Source organism: Erinaceus europaeus, chromosome 5, assembly GCF_950295315.1.
Source record: "Erinaceus europaeus chromosome 5, mEriEur2.1, whole genome shotgun sequence".
NCBI classification, from domain to species: Eukaryota; Metazoa; Chordata; class Mammalia; order Eulipotyphla; family Erinaceidae; genus Erinaceus; species Erinaceus europaeus.
In genome coordinates, this window is record NC_080166.1 from 81,358,851 (window position 1) to 81,380,224 (window position 21,374).

At 42.4% G+C, this 21,374-nt stretch overlaps 1 long non-coding RNA gene across 1 annotated transcript in view; it reads left to right on the top strand.

Moving 5' to 3' along the window:
• Nucleotides 1-1,975: 1,975 nt before the first annotated feature.
• The window catches only part of LOC132538624 (uncharacterized), a 35,974-nt gene continuing 16,575 nt past the window's right edge, over nt 1,976-21,374 (top strand). Inside the window, exons 1-2 of the long non-coding RNA XR_009549973.1 lie at nt 1,976-2,177; nt 5,148-5,221. This is a non-coding gene — a long non-coding RNA (uncharacterized LOC132538624). The remainder of the gene's footprint in view (nt 2,178-5,147; nt 5,222-21,374) is intronic.

Sequence of the window (21,374 nt, forward strand, 5' to 3'; positions counted from 1 at the left end):
TATGTTAACTCTCTTTTCAGTCACCAGGTTCCAGATGTCATCAGGATGCCGGCCAGGCTTCCCTGGACTGAAGATCCCACCAATGTGTCCTGGAGCTCCGCTTCCCCAGAGACCCACCCTACTAGGGAGAGAGAGAGGCAGACTGGGAGTATGGACTGACCAGTCAATGCCCATGTTCAGCGGGGAAGCAATTACAGAAGCCAGACCTTCTACCTTCTGCAACCCACAATGACCCTGGGTCCATGCTCCCAGAGGGATAGAGAATGGGAAAGCTATCAGGGGAGGGGGTGGGATATGGAGATTGGGTGGTGGGAATTGTGTGGAATTGTACCCCTCCTACCCTATGGTTTTGTTAATTAATACTTTTTTAAATAAAAAAAAAATAAAAAAGGGAGTCATTTCTCTACTTTGTTGCTCACATACCCACTCACATCCACTCTGCCATTATCATTTACTAGCATCCAGACAGCTCATTGTCTCTTACTATGATAACTGCAGTTTGATCTTAATTGATCTTCTCTATTATCCCCTTGTTCAGTGCAATACACTTTTTTTTTTTTGCTTCCAGGGTTATCACTGGGCTCAGTGCCTGCACTATGAATCTACTACTCCTGGAGGGGCTTTCTTTATTTTTTTCAATAGGGTAGGACAGAGAGCAATTGAAGTTGAAAGGGAAGATAGAGAGGGAGAGAGAAAGAGAGACATCTGCAGACCTGCTTCACCACTTGTGAAGTGACCCCACCTTCCCTGCAGGTGGGGAGCTGGGGGCTCAAATTGGGATACTTGCTTGGGTCTTTGAGCTTTGCTATGTGCGCTTAACCCAGTGTGCTACCACCCAGCCCACAGTGCAATACATTCTCCATACTTCTACCAGAACAGTCTTTCCAATATCTAAATCTGATCGAATTCTTTCCTCTTTTAATGACCTGCCAGTGATTTTCAATAGTACTGGTTACAACTTCAATCTTCAAATAGCTTGACACAATAAAATTTATTTCTTGCACATATAACAAACAAATTGAACATCTTCTGAGTGACCTTCCATTCAATGACTCAGAGATTCAGGCATATTCCAACAGGTGGTCCCTTGAGCGTCTAGGGTGTAAGAGTCTTCAGTGTATACAGGTGACGACTGAGAAAGAAGGAATAATAAAGGAAATCCTTGTGGAGACCGGGTGGTGGCATATCCAGTTGAGTGGACACATTACCCTGCACAAGGACCTGGGTTCAAGCACTTGCTCCTCACCTGCAAGGAGGACTCTTCATAAGCAAGAGTTAATGAGTTCATCCTCTGACACTGTTGGTTGATTTTTTTTTTTCTTCTGTCTCTTTCATTTCTTGTCTTCTTTTCATTGGAGCAATTTTTCAGCTCTGACTTGTGGTGGTGCCTAAAACCTGAAACTCTGGAGCCTCAGGTATGAAAGTATTTTGCATGATAACTGTATTACCTTCCACCAGTTGGCTCAGCATTAAGAAAAAATTTGGGGGTGGGGGAGAGAGGTAAAGACAAGGAGTTTTATCCTTTAGTTTTTCTGTGCTTAAGGACTTTTACCCCTATAGTTTATATCTGTTACCAAATGATCTACATTTCTCTGAAAGTCAACTACCTGTTGTTCTGCGCCGCAGAGAAGAGAGAGGAGGTCCGGAGTGAAGAGGGAACACAAATCTTTATTTGCGCTGACACCTCAGAGTTGGGTGCGAGAGAAGCAGGTTGGACCATGTGGAGGTAGAAAAAATGGCCGCCTCACACAGTAACCTTTCCTGCGTCTAAACACCAAAGTGAAGCACTGGCAAGAGAGAGAGATGCGGAAGAAGAAGGGCTTTATAGGAGTAGCTTTTGTGAGAATGGGAAGGGGGAGGAGTAACCATAGCACTCCAAGATAGGATAATAACTCTCTTGAGAATGGGAAAAGGGAGGAGTAACCAAAGCACTTCAACTATGGCAGGGAAATAGACAATGCCCTGAGGGCACAACATGGCAGAACAGGCGCTCCAAGAATGTCCCAACTCTCGTGGGAACTAGCAATAGCCCGAGGGGACAGCGTGGCAGATGTGACTGAGTCTGCACAATTTCCCAGTAACTACCATATGGTTTTTTATTACTCATATGCATAATATAAAAAATTGAATCACATGACACTTGTTCAGAAGAAGGAAGAAGAAAAAGAGAGAAGAAAGTAAAGAAGGGGGGGAAGTATCCAAATTGTGGCTAAAACTTTGTGAAAACTATGATGGTTATCTTGAATGAGGGAACACACACAGAATTGTAGTGGTGGCTGCAGTGAGGAATTATACCCTTGTAATCTTATGATCTTGTAAACTATTATGAAATCACTAGTAAAAGTAATTTAGGAAGAAAGAGGAAAGCTATTTACCTCTGTGCCCACAAAAGATAGGGAAATTGGAGGATTTTCTCTTCAGAAGAGCATTTTTTTTTCTTTTTTTTATTTTATTTTATTTTTATTTTTTTTATTTTTTATTTAAGAAAGGATTAATTAACAAAACCATAGGGTAGGAGGGGTACAACTTAGCACACTTATCAGAGGATATACCAACCCCAGTCAGTTCTCATACCTGCAAATTCCAACTCAGTGGGTTTGTGATGGAGCTGAACCTGAACTGAGTTGTAAAAGTTTTGTAATTGACTCTCTTACAAACATCACTTTGGAAACTACTGATAAAATGCAGAAGCCTCTCTGATGTGGGGAGGCTGTCTGACTACTTTGGTTTTCTCTTCTGTGCCCAATGGGTTCTAACCATACAATCATGTTGAATTGTGTACTTTTCTTCTATGGAGTCACTGTACCATACAATTTTTTTTTTCCTACCAGGGTTATTACTGGGACTCAGAGCCTGCATGACACCAGAACCATTGCCCAGAAACCAATTTTTATTGCCACCAAGAATGTCACCAAGACTCTGTGTCTATACAACTCCACTATTCTTGGCAAATATTATATATATTTGTATTACATTTTTATTAGTGATTTAATAATGTTTTTCCAAATTATGAGACAACAGGGATCTAATTCCACCCCAGTCCCCCCTCCAGAGTTCTGTGTTCCCATTCCCTCCACTGGAAACTATGCTGGTTCTTCCAAGCTCACAGATATGGGCTGACTATTATTTCTGCAACTATTGATATTTATAAGTATATTTGCTCATTTTTTTCTAGGGTCCTAAGCACCAGACCCAAGGAATAACCCTGGAGGCAAAAAAAAAATAAATAAAAGAAAGAAACAAAAATAAATTTAAAATCTGGGTAGTAATTCACCTGGCTGAGTGCACCTGTTCCTAGGAACAAGGACAGGGGTTTGAGTTCCCTGGTCCCCACCTGCAGGAAGGAAGCTTCACGAGTAGTGGAGCAGGGCTGCAGGTGTCTCTCTCTGTCCTTCTCTATCTCCCTTCTCAATTTCTCTATATCTCTTTTCAAAACAAATAAATAATTTAGTAAAATGTCAGGTTAGTGACATGCAAGAGAGAGAGATGACCCAGGAACCAAGCTCATGATGGCAAGGCAATTCAAATCTTCATTCATTCAAGCCCCTAGAGTTGGGCGGTAACACAACTGGTTAAGCCATGTCGCGCAAACCACAATAGCTGGCGTCAGCTTCCTGGTCTGCCTGCCCGCCTCTCTAGCCCGGACCAGGGAAGAGACAAGTATTTAACAGAAGCAACTTGACAATACCATAAATGGTTAGGAAAGGGGTGGAGAAAGGTGGAAGGGGCTGGGAATGGTAGGGGCTTTCTTAGCAACTGTTACTAGGGATTAAACTGGTAGGATTAATAATACCCTGTGGTCTTGAGGGTAGAAAAGGAATATGTTAAATGAGCAGAATGGGTGGGGGAATAGGGTGGAGGCCTTAAGTCATTTGTTAGACAAAGCAGAAGATTGATATGTAGATAATAAAAGGACGGGCCATAGTACCAAGGAATGCAGGGTGGAGCAGGGGGAGCTGGCTTAATGTTTTAAGGAATGCTGGGCTCCTGAAGACAGAAAAATGCAGGGTGTTTTGTGAGGTAGGGAGTCTGATATGACATGGTAATCCTTTGGGGTTCCTGTGTCCCCCCTTGCTCAACCTCTCTGTAGAGAGAGAGAGAGAGAGACTAACAGGATGGACACAACCCTCAGGTCAAGCCCTGTTAGGCTCTATCACATCCTCATAATTTCCCTACAGTAAAATATAAAGTATGGAATCTGCTAGAATTTCCTGGGGGTTGATCTCTTTTTAACTTTCCTCACGTCTCTCTTTGTTGCTGTGTTGGAGGTTATGGCAAACATTTTCTTTATTTCTTCTTTTCTTCTAATAGAGACAGAGAAATTGAGAGGAAAAGGAGACAGAAAGAGAGAGAAAGAGAGAGAGAGATGGAGGCTGGATCACTTCTTTACCACTTGTGAAGCTTCCTCCTCTCAGATATGAACCAGAGGCTTGAACCAGGTTCTTGTGCAGGGTAACATGTGTGTTCTACTATCTACACCCTTGGAAATTTTTTTACAGAAGATGAGCAAGAAATACAGGAGAGAGGAAGAAAGAGACATCAAGAGAAAGAGAGACACCTGTAGCACTGCTCCATGACTCGTGAAGCTTCCTTCCTATAGGTCAGAAGTAGGACCTTGAAGCTGGAATCTTAGGCAAAATAATGTTTGTGCTTTGCTGGATGCATCACCACCTACTCCCTGTACCATTCAATGCTACTTTTGCTTAATGTCTTCCTTTGAAATCCCCTTGTCCACCATGACTAACATGATCCATTCATTGGTCTGATGTCCAAACACATCAGTGAGGACAGCCCATAGTGTTTATCCATTCAAATATTGATCACATATGGGAAGATAACCCCAGACACTCCCAGAGAGATCTGTATCTAATCACTCATGACCTACTCAAGTCGACACATAAAGTTAACTTCACAGGAGATAAGGTTAACAAACTCAAAGCATATTATTAAAAAGGACTGTCACAGTTAAGCTAGAAAAATGAAAACAAGCTTTTTTTCATACAAGGGAGACTCAATATAGGTACACAAAGAGGACAAAACATGAAATATAGTTTAAACAAAGGACAGGGAATGAGAGCACTGGGTGGAAAACAGGACTGCTATATCTTGGACGACGATTTGGTTACTTATGCTATAAATTTGCACAGCTGATTGATGATGATGGGGTGGACAGTTATGTGATGGCTGGATGAATCTTGAGATGCTAGTCTTTTCGAAAAGGGTAAGTATATTGTCCTGTCCTACTGTTTGTTGAGTAAGCCATCACTCTTGAAGTAAGACCCAAAATTCAGACATTTTTTTAAAAATGTATTTTAAAAGATTTCAGAAATCCCACAACATCTAAGGAGAAGGTTTTTTGAGGTTAACAATAGCCCCTCCCATATTAGATCATTTAGACCCCCTACATTGTTTATTTAATGATTTCATCTTTAGTTGGGGTAGACACCATCCAAAGTAGCTCAGTGCCCACTGTCTCCAACAGTCTTTTTTCATTGTGTCAGACACTCCTCCATATTTTACCCCTTTCGAAGACGATTCCTTGGCTCCTTCTCTGGGTGGCTCACACAACTATTCCCCAAGGGCCACTAAGTCAACCTTAAGTCCTCTTGAATTTTCCTTGTTTGATGATTATAATAAGGAGAAGGTTTCTTCTTTTGTCATTTCTGGCTTATTATTGAAAGCTCCTGTTCTTGGGATGTCTCTAATGGCTAATCTATAATAATAAAATGGTAGCTATGGTTATTGAGCATTAGGAAAGAAGAGATTTGTAAACAGTTAGAACTTGTGGAGAAGGTAGAAGGAAAAAGGGAGTGAAATCACTGTGGTAGGTACAGTAATTCTAGCATAATCCTTTCCTACAACTTCCATGTCTACTTGAAAAGTAGCACACTCTCGTCTTCTTTGCCTTTAGAGTAGTGTCCCGTTAAATCTATATCCTGTAGCTTCTTGATCCAGTCATCTGCCTTGTTTTCCCCATTTTTAACAGAACTATTTGGATTTTTGTTTATTGTGTCAGAAGAGACTAGGGTTCTCTCTTCCTTTCTTCTGTTTAGTTGATTGAGATATGTGTATGTGATGCATGAGTGTAGTTGATAGAAGAGAGGAAAAGTAGAAGGGGAACTGCCGTGTTATGTCCTTTGTGGTAGAAAGGGATGTCAAAGATTGGTGTTGGAAGAAGACTGTGGAGTAAGTTTGTTGTGAAGGTGTGGAGTGTGTGTATCTGGAGGTGCAGGGAGAGCTGAGGGAAAGGTTTTGGGGCTTCACAGGTGAAGGGGATGGGGGATTTCTACCTGTCTTGTTTTATCCTGTGGGCACACAGGTCAAGTGAAAGTGGGGTATGTAGATATGGTTTGGTTCTTGTGGAGCTAAGTCATAGAAAGGCTAGGAAAGAGGGCAAGAGTGAGATGACAAAGTGTTAACGGGAGCCAGGAAGTGTTACTAGGAACCTTCCCCCAGCACAGCTGAAGGGCCTTGGTGAGTGGTTGAGTCGCTGGATGTGAAGCCAGGGGTCTGTGTTTGAATCCCATTAATTGGGGTGTCATTATATTCTAGGACCTGAACCCTCCACTCCAACTTGAGAGTCTTTTACTTTGGTGCAATACACCAAACCCAGTCCAAGTTTTGCTTTGTGTTTTCTTATTTTCCAACATTTTTTCAATATTACTCTTTCTGACATCTACATATGAAGAAGTTGGTGTGGAGTGATGAAATTGTGCTTTCATAAGGCCCTGATAATGCCAAAAATAAACATTTTAGAAAACATTCCATTTTGTTTTAAACACCAATAATAAGCACCCACCGCCAGGGATTCCTTAATGGTTGACTTGACCAAGGAAATCTATAAAACAAACAAACAAACAAAAACACCTCTTGCCTATAGAAATAATGCAAATCTCATATAACAAATCACCAAACACTTTTTCCAATTAACTTTGAAATTCTGGTGTTGGATACACAGTCTCTCTATTTTAGGTGTGACTGGTGGATTTCTAGAAGTATTTCCGTAAGCCAAGAAACCCAGGATAAATATGCCCCAATACTACCCAGTTCTTCCAACTCCCTACCAGTCCCCTCCTTAGTTCTTGAAGTCTCTGATCCTTGTGACTTCTCAGCAGCAGTCTGCAATCTATAAAATCAGTAGAATTCCTATTGAATTCACAATGATATAATTGGAGTAAATTGAACAGCTTATTCAAGAATTTATATGGAACTTTAAAAAAGCAAAAATAGCAAAAGCATTAATAAGGAAAAAGAGGAGAAATGATGGGGTACATAGGGATGGTTTGAAAAAGTGGGGTACATAGGGATGGTTTAGTCCTTGGGGAGATATGGTGTGGAAAGAGAAGAAAGAGGGCAAAAGTGAGATGGAGAAGGGAAAACATCTGAAATGTGTGATTGGAAGCAGGAAGTGGGTAAGTGGGTCCTTGCAGGTTTTCATGATTATGGATAGAAGCTAAGATTACTAGAAACCTTCCCCGGCATGGCTGACAGTTGTGGTCAAGAGGTTAAGTTGCTGGATGTGAAACTAGAGGCCTGTGATTGAATCCCTGGAAGAGTTGGATATCTCTGGGAGGGGGAGAAGAGAAAGGGAAGGGGAGAAAGCGGAAAGCCTGCGTCCCATGCCTGCAAACCTATCATCCTCCCCACTAGTTCACTTCCTCAGCGAGAGAAGAGTTTTAAAGTCCTCATTACCACAATACTATTACTATGTGAGTATGGCATGCTTTTGGTATTTTAATAGTTTGGGAAGAATGGGAGATGGGGTCTGCTTAATAATTACACTAATAATTTAAAATGAAAGTTCCTCTGCTCCCTGTAATCATTCTCTCTCTCTCTCTCCCTCTCTCTCTCTCTCTCTCTCTCTCTCTCTCTCTCTCATCTTCTATTTATCTCCTTTTATCTTAGAGATGGAGAGAAGTTAAGAGAGAATAAGAATGTAGAGAGGCCATTGGTAAACAAACCTGCATTAATGAAAGCCTAGCTGTGCCCTAAATTCAAGCTGGAAATCTGACAGGTGGCTTGGCTAACACACTATATAGAGGAGATGAAATATTCCAGTTAGAGATACTTTAGACTTCATGCTCATGGTGGGGGAAGGGGATGTCTCTAAAGCCTCCAGATGTTAGCAGCTATCTATGGAGGCTCAACCAGGAGATGTAATATCTCCCTCCCCAATGTTCTGGGAAGCTTCCCCATCAGAAAGCTACTACTTTTGTATTGGTCTCCTGAACCTTGTCTTAGTGCCATTCTTCTACTGCCCATTGAAGTGTTTGCTTGGATTATCATAATGAGAGTTTCCCTGTCCTGTAAATAATATTGTCATTATACATAATTGACATAAGTTGTGATGGAAAGTTCTCCGCCCACGTAGGGGGACTGACCCACATATTAGGATGAGGCGATGGATGTGCGAACTAAGCTTATTGTATTTATCACTTGACATTCTAGAAGTATGTAAAATCACTACCTTGGATGCCTCAATTTCATAAAGTTAATTAATAATGTTAGTTTCACAGTGTTAATACTATGTCAGTTAAAGTTAAATAAAGGTGAATGATTAATGTTTAACTTAACTTAGAACACATTAAAGCTTCTGGCAGTAGTTGAAACATTTTATAATGGAGTCCATAGTTCATGTTTCATCCTCCACTTAATTCCCCCACTCAGAATTTAATTCAACTAAAAGATAAATAACTATAGAGGTGAATAGTGGTGCACCTGGAAAAGCACAAAAATCACAGTGCTTGAGGACCCAGGTTCAAGCCCCCGGTTCCCACCCACAGGGGGAAGTGGCACGTTAGCTGACTAGAGAATACTGATGTGGGGGCCTGCTGGTGGCACACCCAGTAGAGTACATACATTCCAGTGTACAAGGACCAGGGTTCAAACCCCCAGCCCTACTTGCAGGGGGAAAGCTTTATAAGTGGTGAAGTAGCATTGCAGGTGTCTCTATCTCTATCCAAAACAAATAATTAATTTAAAAAGATTTATGAAACATAGTGATTTATTTCATAGGCAATGTAATCATACCATTATATATGTGTGGACACATAATAAAGGTGTGAGTGACACTACTCAGTCCACTCTCATAGCAGTCACATGAGGGTTCCCAAGTGATTCAGAAATGGTAAATGTTGACCTCAAAGCACTTTCACCTCCAACTTCGGTCCTTTTCCACCACTATGCACAAGGACCCAAAAACCTTCTTTTAAGTCCTCCCCTAAAGCTCTTTGGTGCAATACATAAATTTTTAGACACATATTATGGGGAGATAAATTGTACCAGTGTGTCAATAACTATACTGTAAGCCATTAACCACCCCAACCCCAATAAAATAATATTAATAATAACAAAATAAATGATAAATAGTCTTGGTCACATCCATTTCCTGAGGCTTCTGGACATTAAAAATAAAGTTGAACAAAAATAGGACTACAAAAAATTGTTTGGTTCAAAACATGTTTTCTACTTCTTGAACAAAATGCCTCAAATAGAAAAATGCATGCATACAACAATATAGATGATCTATTTATCAGTTGCTAATTAGATTTCTAAAAATACACTCATTCATAACGTACTGCAAGCAGGTGTGTCACCGTGCAAAGTCACAATGATGCCTTCTCCTAGTCTGTTCAGTTTTGCTCTTTGTAGATCCACGATAATAACAATAGCTGCCACCTATTATTTTCTCACTATGTTCTAGCCATGGGCTATGGAAATCTTCCAACAACTAAGGTGGAAAGACATACATACAACTTTCATTCAGCCAGGGAGGGGTCATATGATGTATCCAAGTTGGCAAAGGGAGGCCTGGGATCAAAATTGTGAAGCGTTGTGTGTATGACCGCACGTCCTATGATCTCTGTCCCTTGGCGGGTGTATAAAACCATCAGAAGGTCTTTGGAGCATTTGAGACGACAGCTCCCCCCGCTGCCCCCCACCTCCCACCCCAGCCCCCCAGCAGCAACTCTCACAAGAGTGATCCCTCTCAGTGGCGCCATCTCCAGGAAGAGAGAAACAACACAGATGGCACAACTATAGATTCTGTTCAAGCCTTTCTGTGACAGAGGGGGGAGGGTGGGTGTTGTTTTCCACGGGTTAGGTTGTTTTCTCCGGGCTGGCTTCACGGGCGGGTAACAGACGACCAGGGACTCATAGTTGAGCTGTAGGCAGTATCTCTTTATTCATGCAGGACTCAGCACAATCTAAGCCGAGCTAAGCTAAACTCAAGGTAAAGTACTCTAAAACTCACAATGCTGTCTTTATATATACTTGCCAAGTAGGGTGGAAACAGGGTGTGACATAGAGAGGGTGGAGAGAAAAGTGACTGGTGACAATCAGAGTGTGACAAGGAGAGGATCAGGGTGTGACAAGGAGGGGGGGTGGAGCAAAAACATATCATGAAACAGTGGGGATTGAACCAATGCCCTGGAGGGAGGTACTTGTTAACAGCAGTTATATAAATAGAATGAAGTGGTTATGTAAATAGAATAGTGTTAAGCAGGGGGGATTTAAACCAAATGAAACAGAAGGGGTCTCATGCATACCAACAATTCCCCCTTTCTTTTTAACTAATGGCCATTGCGGGGTGAACAGAAATGTATATTGTACAGGCGTTTTCAAAAGAACTGGCATATGACATGGAAAACAAAATAGGCGAGCAGCAATAACCAGTGTGATGCCAAGTGGAGCTTTTCTTGCCTCAAAGGGCAAGGCCTAGCAGGCGAAAGGGCATTTCTTGCCTCTGGGAACGCTTCATGCCTCTGGGGGCATCTCTTGCCTCAAAGGGCGTTTCCTGCCTCTGTGGGCATCTCTTGCCTCTTGGGGCGCTTCATGCCTCTGTGGGCATAACCTAATAAGGAGGGGGAGTTTTCTGCCTCTGGGCAGAGCCTGCAGGCGAGAGGACATGGTCTATAAAGTCTCAAGGCAATTGGCTGAAGTTAGTCTTTGAGAAACACAGCTGTGTGTACCAGTAAGTCCGATGGAGGTGTCAGTCCAAAGTAGCTGACCACAGAAGAAAATGCCGGAGGATGAAACGCTGCACGTCTGTCTCGATGGGGAATGTTGGCCACCAGAATTCTGCTTTTCTGTAGAGAGTGAGCTTTCAAGTCTGTGAATCTGTTTCTTCAGGTCGTGCCAGGTCACATTATTGGTTTCCGGGGGTGATGTCAGAGAACAGGGGTCCAAATGGATTTCCGGGAATTCCATTTGAGTAGATGCTTTTTCATGTGAAGACTTGACAGCTGAAATTCACTTACTTGTCAAACAAAACTTGTAGCAGATTAGAAGTTTACTATCATTGATAACTCCATTATAATTGGAAGTCCTTTCTAGTATCATTTCAAGGTTGTTAAAACACTTTAAACTCAATAAAATGTGGAAAGGTAAACAGAAGAACCACGGTTAAAAGCCTTAGGCATGAGAATAATTAACATAATCATTGCACTATCTGCCCCACCCATAACTCATACAGTTTTCAGGATTAAACGTTTCAGATTCATGTCAAGACGTAAAAGAGAAATCAAAGGAGGAAAAAAACAATTTTTTTGGATTGTTTCTGGATGTCTCTAGAAATCATGGCTGCGTCCAGCATTTTTTTTTTAAGTCAATGTCAAACAAAAATTCAGTCATTCAAATCATTCTCTTATGAAACGCAACTTGAACCAGATTATCAAGATCTCACCATGTAGGATTAAGAATCCCCGGAGGGCGACCTAGTCCAAAAAGGTCCTCGAAATTCCATTTAGGGTGTTTCTGACTGTTCCTGCTGAATTGCTTCAGGCACCCATTTTTAAAAGCGTCTTCCCATTGAAGAAAGAATCCAATCAGGAGAGTAGAACTAACCACATGTCTCCATACTTGGGAACTGCCAGGGTACTCGAGAATGTTCTTCAAATTAGAGTAGTCCTTCTCCATGGGAAACATTCGAGAAGAAGTCCAGAAAGTTCCAGGGGAAATCCCCATGCATATCCCAAGGTCTACGATCACGGTCATAAAGAACCAAACTGTGGCCCGGAGCAAAATGTAGTCCTTTTCCTCAGGAAACATGGGAGAGGGAATCCAGAAAGTCCAAGGAGAAATCTCCGTGCATCTCCCAAGCTCTATGATCCCGGTCATAAGAAACCAAAGTTCCCGGTGAGGGAACCGAAGTGTGGCCCAGAGTAAAATGTTCCAGAGACAGAGAAACTGTCTCATAATGAAACAGTAGAGGCTTTGGCAAACCTCTTCGTAAGTAGAAGAGAAGACCATAGTGCATAGGTAGGCAAAGTCTTCACTTATCTGGGAGTTGCGCAGGTCTGGTCCCACGTTGTTGCGCCATATGTCGTTTTCGACGGGTTAGGTTGTTTTCTCCGGGCTGGCTTCACGGGCGGGTAACAGACGACCAGGGACTCATAGTTGAGCTGTAGGCAGTATCTCTTTATTCATGCAGGACTCAGCACAATCTAAGCCGAGCTAAGCTAAACTCAAGGTAAAGTACTCTAAAACTCACAATGCTGTCTTTATATATACTTGCCAAGTAGGGTGGAAACAGGGTGTGACATAAGAGAGGGTGGAGAGAAAAGTGACTGGTGACAATCAGGGTGTGACAAGGAGGGGGGGTGGAGCAAAAACATATCATGAAACAGTGGGGATTGAACCAATGCCCTGGAGGGAGGTACTTGTTAACAGCGGTTATATAAATAGAATGAAGTGGTTATGTAAATAGAATAGTGTTAAGCAGGGGGGATTTAAACCAAATGAAACAGAAGGGGTCTCATGCATACCAACAGGTGGGAGGAAGGGAGACATCATCAATAAAGCCAGTCTGATAACAGCTCTGTGACTATTCTGATCTCCAGGGCCTGCCCTCCCCTGAAGGGCCCACCACTTTGGGGGCATGAGGAGGCTTCAGCCTATACTGAGAGCCCACTTCTGCTGTCCCAGCTCCCTATCCCCAAACAACCTTGACCACAAGGTTTCATTTAGAGGCTTCATTAGACTCGGAAGAAACAGTATTTCAGCATCTTTCTTAGAGAAAGTTAACTGGTGTCTTTCTTTGTTTGCTATTAGGATTATAATTGGTTTGTGAAACCTGCTGGACAACTCCACTATTCCCAGATGGTCTTTTTTTGTTAGTTAGTTTGTTTTCTTTTGTTTTTCCTTTTCTGAGAGAGACGGAGACCTGCAGCACTGATCTTACTAAGATTCATTCCTGCAGGTAGGAACTGGGGGGCTTGGACCCACATACTTGGGCATGATAAGATGTATGGTCCAACAGGTATACAACCAGTCAATCTGGTAAACCGGTTTTCTATTTTCATTGCTACTAGAGCTTCACTGCTCTTGATCAACTTTTTTTTTTAAGAATTACTATATTTTTTAATAGTTTACAGTATTATAAGATAATAGTGGTATATAATTCTTCACCATTCCCATGGCCCAAGTTCTGTGCCCCATTCCCCAACCAAAACCACCATAATTCTCCCAAGGTCTTAAATATGGGTTGACTACACATATATTTCTTTCAAGTTTGTGTGTTTTAATTTTCTCTTTTTATCTTTGTTTATTAACTGGATAGAGACAGTCAGAAATTAAGAGGGAAGGGGGAGAGAGAGAGGGAGAGAGATACCTGCAACCCTGCTTCACCACTCGCAAAGCTTTCCCCTTGCAGATGGGGACCAGGGACTTGAACCCAGTTCCTTGCACATAGTAATATGTATGCTCAATCATCTCCACCACCACTTGGCCCCTGTGTTTTAATTCTCTATATTCCACATATGAGTGAAATCATCCAGTAGTTGTTCTCCATTTCCTTACTTACTTCTTACTTCACGAATCATAATAACTGCCAAACCAACAGTTCCATCCATTTTGTCCCAAAAGACACAATATACTCTTCTTGAACTGTTGAGTAGTACTCCATTGAGTGTATGTTACATGAATATGTTATTTTTCTATTTATAAAACTTAAATGAGTCATTTTTATTCTACCATTAAGGACTTTCCACCCTTACTCTCTTTAAATATTTCTCATTGGGTTTTTTCCCCCTAAATATTTTAAACTTTTAATCATGTAGGAAAACAAAAACACACGCATGCACACACACACACACACACACACACGGGCCATTTGATAAAAATAGCTAACTGTATGTAGAAGCTGATGCCTGTTTTTATTTACGTCAAGACTCTGCCTTCACTTTCTTTCTAAACCATACCTACACCTACTACAGCCTCTAGATGTGCTTCCTTTCCCCCTCTTCTCTCTCAGGTAAGGGAAACAGGGCCTGACTTCCTCAGGTGATCTCCGAATTCTCTTCCCTCTCAGTGACAGGGTAAAAGCAAAGGTTTGGGGGCCTGGTGGTGGCGGTCCTGGTTGAGTGCACATGTTATAATTTGCAAGGACATGCATTTGGGATGCCTGGTCCCCACCTGTTGGGGGAAAACTTCATAAGTGGTGAAGCAGGGCTGCAGTTGTCTCTCTGTCTCCCTCCCTCTTTATCTACCCTCTACCCTCTCAATGTCTGGCTGTCTCTATCAAATAAATAAAGATATAAAAAAATAAGAACAAAGGTTTGTGGTCACAAAAGTTTGGGATCCTGGTAGAACTGTGGTTCAGGGCCCTGTAGTCATCCCCCTCTGGGAGGATTAAAATTCTTTTTGGGGTGCAGAAGTTGGAAGTTTTGGCTTCTGTGTTTCTCTACTGGACATGGGAGTTGGCCAGTTGATCCATACCCCCAGCCTGTCTCTGTATTTCGCTATTAGGACAGAACTCTGGAGAATGAGGTCCTGCAGCACATTGATGTGGTCATCTGCCTAGGGAGGTCAGGGTGGGATTGTAGTAGCATTTGGAACTTTGTGGATGAAAGGCACTAAGATATAAAGCAGGACAAAATGGTTAATAAACAGAGATCAAAGAGTAAGGTTAGAGTCAATGAAAACAAGGAAGGACCCTATGGTGGAAGGAAACTAGGATATCTAGTGTAGGGATGCCGGGATAGCCTGAGGGTACTTCTTCCCGAGCTAGTGCTCTCTGGCTTGGAGAGAACTCAACTGGAGCTGATCTAGGCTGCTGCGTGGGAGAGGGATCAGGAACTCATGCCGCACTAACTTCCACAAGAGATACACTCTGGAACTCTCAGAGCCGGAAAGCAATTTCCAAGTGTCTTTAATCAGAAGAGCAGCTGTTTTTATACTCTCCAAGTAGGGTGGAAACAGGATGTGATATAGAGAGGGTGGAGAGAAAAGTGACTGGTGAAAATCAGAGTGTGACAAGGAGGGGGCAGAACAGGCGAGAATCCTATCACTGAACCACCAATGCCCTGGAGTGCTTTATGTAAAAGTGATTTATGTAAATAGACCAAAGCTTTGGATCAGTAAATCCCTATATAGGCATATGGTTAAGCAGAAGCCAGGGGGAGGTGGCATACTACCCAACATCTCCCCCTTTCTTTTTAACTATTTGCCATAGTATCAGGAGTGTGGGGCACTTTGTGAGGCAGGGAGACTGATAAGAGGCACACCTTTTTTGGGGTTCTACTGTCCCTCCTTGCTCAACCTCTCCGTGGAGAGAGAGACTAACAGGATTGACACACCCCTCAGGCTCAAGCCCTTCCAAGCTCAACCATATCCTCACAATTCCCCAACATCTTCCTCTTGCTTAATGGCCATATATAACTGGGTCAATGTCTGTAAAAGGCTTCATCTCTGTCAGGGGAATAGCAGTGTAGGGGTGAACGGAAACCTGTTGGGAAGAAAGCAGAATGATAGTGTGTAAGTGTCTTCAAAAAGAACTAGCACAAGACAGGGAGGGATAAGTAAGAGTAGCAAGAGACAGAGTGAGCCTGATGGGTGGAGGAGTGGGGGCCTGATAAGCCGAGGGGCTAGAGGGGTGATCTGGCATTGCAAAATCCCGAGTCAGCTGGCGGTAAGTTCTATGAACTGCTACAGTCATTCTTCAAGAAGTCCAGCAGTATAAAAGGAGTGTCCAGCAAGTTCTATAGAAGCATCAGTCCAATGTCAATGGCCAGGAAATAAATGCCACACATCTATCTTGATGGAGGAGGACGACCACTGGAACTTTTCTTCTCTGTAGAGAGTGACCTGGAACCGCCAAAACATGGTGGGCGAAACAGAAGCAGGAAGAGCAGACACCGATGGTTGAGAGAAAGGCAGTAGGAAAGTCTTGTCCTTTGGAGTCTGTGAATCAGGTTCTCCAGATCGTGTCAGGTCACATAATGGGTTTCGGGGGATGGCTGTAATTGTGGGTGATGTCAGAGGTCAGGGGTCCAAGATGGATTTCTGGGGATTCTATATGAGCAGATGCCTCTTTATGCGAAGGCTTGTCATAGCTGTAGTCAATTACTTATGAAAAAACTTTGTAACAAATTAGAAGTTTACTACAATTGATAACTCAGTGATTATAATTGGTTTAGGTATCTTTATAATTTCATGTAAAGGTCATCTTACGTGACCTCATGTAGCAGTCTTTATATAGCAAAGTTTTCATACCGAATTTAAGTCACATATATTGATTCTTAACTATTTTTACATTGGGTTTTTAAGCAAACTCAGGTTACTAGAGTTAACACATTTTAGTGACAATTTTTTTTTTGGTACATTTACAATATCGGATTGATGCCAAATTTTTTGTGGATTAATTTCCACAAGATAGCTTATAGGACATTTTTGGGGGCCCTCTAAAAATGTCCTGTATAGAGGATTTGTATTTTAACTTAGGAGATGATGAATTGTCACATTGAATATTTAGAGTTTTATCTTAAACACTCAGTTACTTAAATGAATTGATATTACCTCTTCTCATAAAAATGTAGCTTCGAAGTTACAATTTAACTGTTAAGTTAATGTTTACCAAACTTGAAACACGCATATTAAACATATAGTTTATAACACACAGGAGGAGAAAAACTTGTAAATAAGATATATCATTTCAAATGTGAATTTAGATCTACTGTCATAGTTGAACCATCTTTACTCACAAAGTTTAAGACTAAACATTTCATATTGATATCAAGACTTACAAAAGAAATCAAAAGGGGAATGAACAATTTTTGGACTGTTTCTGGACATCTCCAGAAACCATGGCTGCATCCAGCCGTTTCATATAAAGTCAGTTAACTTTCAGAGTACTCTGAGCACAATGGGTCATACAAAAATTTTGGTCACTCAACTCACTCAATTTTTTTTTTCACTCAATCACTCACAAAACACAACTGGCCAGTCATAGCATAAGACATTCATTCAGGGGTGGGAGGGAAGAGTTTTGTGAATCAGATTTTTTTTTTTGATTCTGCCATGCTGTATTATGGATCCTGGGGTGCATCCTGTAGCCAGTCCTCTTGCAGCCAGTCTTCTTGCAGTGTTTCTTGTTCTTCAGGGATATCAGCGCCATCATGTGGGTATTGCCGAACATGGTGGGCAGGAACCCAAACAGGCTTGGAGTAATTTTGTGGAAAAATACATGCAAAACCCCTCCCCATAGTCAACAGGGGGTCAGGTCCTTTCCAAATTTTATCAAGTGGGTCTTTCCATTTGACTTTAATAGCTGGGAGGGTGGGTGGTGTTTGCCAATGAAGAATTATAGGAGGTTGGTCTGAGTTTTTGTAAATATTAAAGAGATTTAATGTACTTAAGGCTTTTGCCAGCTGGATATTAGGGGGGGGAAATTTCCCCATTTTCTTTATTTAATTGAGCCTTAAGAGTTTGATGGGCCCTCTCAACAATGCCTTGTCCCTGTGGATTATACGGAATGCCTGTAGTATGAGTAATGTTCCAGAGGGAACAAAAATCTTTAAATTGTTTGCTGGTAAAAGCAGGTCCATTATCCGTTTTAAGTTGAAGAGGTAAGCCCATTACAACAAAACAGGAGAGTATATGGCTTATAAGCTTTTTTGAGTTTTCTCCAGTCTGAGCTGTAGCCCACATAAACTTAGAGAAGGTATCAATTGAGACGAACACATATTTTTGTTTGCCAAAGTTAGGTATGTGGGTAACATCAATTTGCCAAAGAGCGTTGGCTATTAAACCTCGAGGATTAACCCCCAGAGTCTGAAGAGCAGGTGTTTTGATTAGACCTGCACAGGAGGAACATGTAGCAAGAATACGTTTTAACTGTGGCAGAGGAATATCAGGAAATCGAGCTCGAAGACCTTTAAGATTAACATGGGTTAGGGAATGAAAGTCAGCAGGATTAGAGACAGAGGCTAGGAGAATTCCTGTGGAGGCAAGGCGGTCAGCTGCAGCATTCCCTTCGGACAGGGGACCAGGAAGAGGGCTGTGGGAATGTAGGTGCTGAACATACAGTGGATGGGTTCGAGAACAGAGCATAGAGGCAATTTGAATTAAAAGAGGAGAAAGTGGGTTGTCATCAATTCTTACATAAGATCGAGCAAGCCATGGAAGTAAGTTAACAGTATACACACTGTCACAGAAAAAAGGTTGAAGGATTCTGGTACAGCTTTTAATGCAAGGAAAACAGCATAAAGTTCTTTGTACTGAGGGGAATTATCAGGAAGTTCAGTAAAGAGAGGTTTGGGGTATTGCTGTTCTGGATAATATATAAGGGCAGCAGCTCCCTTTTTTGCACCATCAGTGAACACTGTAGGAGCAGAGGGGATGGGATCTTGAGAGAAAATTTTAGGTACTAGTAGAGGCAACAGAGGTAAAGAAGCTATCAAATTATTAGAGGGAAAATTATTATCTAATTGTCCTGGAAAACCCATTAAACTTATGGCAAAACGAGAATGGTGGCATATGAGCCATTCTGTATCAGTGAGAGAAAAGGGAAGAATGATTGAATCTGGTTCCCTTCCTAAGACCTGAACCGATCTGTTTCTTCCTTGGCGAACCATAAATGCTAAGGCATCAATCTCGGTAAGGAGTCTTGGAGCTCCGCCTACTGGTGTATGAAACCATTCGAGAACGCCATGTTTCTGCCACAATGCCCCCACTACCGTGGGGGTGGAGTTAAAGATTAGAAGATTTACTGGAGAGGAGGGGGAGAACCGAACGAAGTGCATGTCCTGGAGAGCCTGGTTAACTTTTTCCAGAGCCAAGGATGCTTCGGGGGTTAACATACGCTTTGAGGAAGGCTGTTTGTTTCCTTTTAACAGATCGAACAGTGGTTGCAGGCAGCTCGTAGGCAGATAAAGATACTGCCTAAGCCAATTCAAATTTCCAAGAAAACTTTGTAAAGAAGCAAGAGTGAGATTAGAAGGAAAAGTAACACAAGGTTTTAAGGACGAATCTGCGTTAGGGAAATCTCTGAGCCTAAGAAAGATATTGGAGGGATTAGCTGTATCTTCTCAGGAGCTACATTAAGTCCACTTCTCTTTAAGGCAGGGATTAGAAAATCACGTAGCGCGGAGAGATCTGTATCTAATTCTCCCCATATTAACACATCATCCATATAATGAAAAACCTTAAGGCCCTTATGAATATATGGAAAAAGGGCAGATTTAACAACCTCTTGACAAATAGTAGGACTATTAGCCATGCCCTGGGGCAGTACCACCCATTCAAATCTATCGGCAGGGCTGGCGTTATTAATAGAAGGAACAGAGAAAGCAAAACGTTTACAATCTTGTGGGTGTAAGGGAATAGAGAAAAAACAATCCTGTATATCAATAGCTATGATTGGAATTCCTGTGGGAATTGCAGAAGCAAGAGGCAAACCCCTTTGGGGGGAGCCCCAAACCTGCATGGTTTTATTAACTGCACGAAGATCTTGGAGGAGGCGCCATTTTCCTGAGCGCTTTTTAATCACAAAGACTGGAGTATTCCATGGGCTCTGAGAATGACGAATGTGTCCCAAAGATAACTGCTCTTGGACGAGTTTTTTAAAAATTTCTAGCTTCTCCCTAGGCAAAGGCCACTGTTCCACCCAGACAGGCTCATTAGAAAGCCAATATAAGCGGGGAGTTCTGTTATGAACAGTGGCAATTAGTATTGGGGGTGCTGGTTGGGTTTAGCACTCTCACAGAAGTGAGTGTGGTGTCCTGCAGAGGTGTCTGAGGATATCACTACATCTAAAGATTCCAGCAAGTCTCTTCCCAATAAATTGGTGCTTATATCAGCTATTAAAGGCTGAAAGCGTCCGGTAGTCCCTTCTGGATCTTCCCACACAAGGGAATCTCGTGTGCGGAATGTCTGAGTCAATCCTCCAACACCATGTAAGCGTGGTCCTGGGAGGAGTTCCCAACTCTGGGGAACCTCTGCTTGTCTTAATATTGTCTTATCTGCTCCCGTGTCAATCAAACACTTAAAAGGAATATTACCAATCTTTACTGTCATAGTTGGGTGACCCTTTTCTAAAACAGGGGTGGTCCATAAAATCTCAGGCTCCGAATTCGAGCTGTTCTCTTGCTCCAGCCGGTTATTTCTATGCTGGAAGTTCCCACATACCACAGGTTCCTCCTTCTGCTCACCCTCTGTTATTGTTACTTGGCGTGGTGGGTATAGCGACGGATTGGGTCCCAAGCTGGGCTTCTGTTTGTGGAAGGAGGTCACAGCACCAAGCGGGCGACCTGCTTCATTCCCTCTTGGGGGCGGGGCTAAGGGAAGCCCCACACCTAGTTTAAATCCCTGTTTACATTTGGCAGAGGCGTGCCGTTCCTATGGAACCTTGACCAACAATCTCTCCTCCAGTGAAATCCTTTCTGGCATCTGGGACAAGGCATTTGTGGTCTCTGGTTCCCTGTCTGGAGGCGGGGTTGCCCTGACTGGAGGTGGGGTCGCCCTGACTGGAGGTGTGGTCGCGGTCTATTTTCTGGACATTGGTTACGCCAATGCCCTTGGCGACCGCACTGAAAGCAAGCCCCTTTTTGCTTATGTAAGGTAGCTGCATAGGCCTGTAACATAGGTCCTTGAAAAGAGCTTGATCTGAGATCCTGTGTAGCTAGAATCCAAGTATCTGGGTGTTCGTTTTTAAGAGTGATACAGGCCTGTCGAAAATGCGGAAGCATTCCATCCCAGACTATGGATCGCAGGAGGAGAAAACGAGCGTCAGGATTATAAATCTTCCTTTCCAAACTCGACTGGACCCTGGCAATGAATTTAGCGAGGGATTCATCAGGTTCTTGTTGCAGGGAGAGAATGGGGGCTGAGGCTGCTCCCATGGGTGGTGTTAATCGCTCCCATGCTTTTAATGCACACAGGCGTACTTGATCAAAATACCCCGGTGGAAACTTGGCTTCTGCCTGTTGAATCCCTGTTTCTAATTGGCCTGTTCCAAACAATGCATGAAAATTACCCTCTGGCTGGTTTTGAATATTTTTCCATGATTGTTGTAAACATTCGTTGCAAAAGAATGCCTCCCATTGCAGGAAGAGGGGGCCTGGGAGCGTAGCACGAGTCACATCTCTCCAATCTTGGGG